The sequence below is a fragment of the Gavialis gangeticus genome, unplaced genomic scaffold, assembly GCF_001723915.1.
Source record: "Gavialis gangeticus isolate Ggan-Ray unplaced genomic scaffold, GavGan_comp1, whole genome shotgun sequence".
In the NCBI taxonomy this organism is placed as follows: domain Eukaryota; kingdom Metazoa; phylum Chordata; order Crocodylia; family Gavialidae; genus Gavialis; species Gavialis gangeticus.
Window position 1 is genome coordinate 12,444,268 of NW_017729019.1, and position 1,029 is coordinate 12,445,296.

Here is a 1,029-nt window from a genome sequence, read left to right on the forward strand (position 1 = left end):
AGCAGCCTCTTTCCAAATTGTTGGCGCAGAATGAAGCCCTGGAAGCAGAACTTCTTGGGCCTTGAATGCTGGTGGTGCAAGTAGGAGGAGGACTGGTGCCCGTGCCCCCGAAGCACACGGGCTCTGAGCTACCTGGGTCACTGCAAGGGCCTCCGTGCCCGCTGTCTCCAACGCTGAGTCGCTGCAGATGTTCCTAAAGGCGCCTGCATCTGCCCCCCTCCAGCATCCCCAGCAAAGGGATTATTTAGGTGTCTCCAGGAAGAGTGGTCGGACTGCCGGATCAGACCCTGCCAGTTCAGCCTGGAGAAGAGAAGGCTGAGGGGGATTGAAGAGCAGCCTTTAGCTGCTATAAAAACTTCCTCCCGAGGAGGGTGGTGAAGCACTGGAACGGGCTCCCCAGAGCGGTGGTGGGAGCCTCCGTCCTTGGAGGTGTTGAAGACCCAGGTAGACAAAGCCCTGGGTGGGATGATGGCGTTGGGGCTGGTCCTGCTGTGAGCAGGGGGGTGGACTGGATGTGACCTCCTGAGCTCCCCTCCGGCTCTAATTCTTTCTGCTTCTAGGACAATTACTGAGGCCGGCTTAGAGGCAGGGGAGCTGCAAGGTGCGGGGCTGGGGGACCAGGTGCTGCCATCACGGTGCCACAGCCAGCCCTGCCTTGCTGCTGTGAGGCACGCACTTTCGGAGCCCCTCGCAGCCCACAAGATCGTGTTTCTGTTGGCGGCAGCAACCAGCGCCAGGCATGCGAAGAGCTGCCCGTGTCTCCGCTGTTTGTCTCTGCCTCTGGGATCTGGCCACCAGCATTGCAGGCACACGGGGCAGGGGGATAGGGTCAGAGCCAGGCTCCTTGGCTGTGTCTTGCCCCTCTGGGGTTGGAGCAGGGAGTGTGGGGGGGGGCTGTGCCTGGCTCAGGATGTGGCCTGTAGCCCTGCCAGCGGCTCCGCTCCCTGCCCCGCGCAGTTGGGATGTGAGTTGGGTGCAGAGGCTGGCGGGTAGGGGCTGCTGGGCAGGGTCTTTTGGATCTGGAAGGGG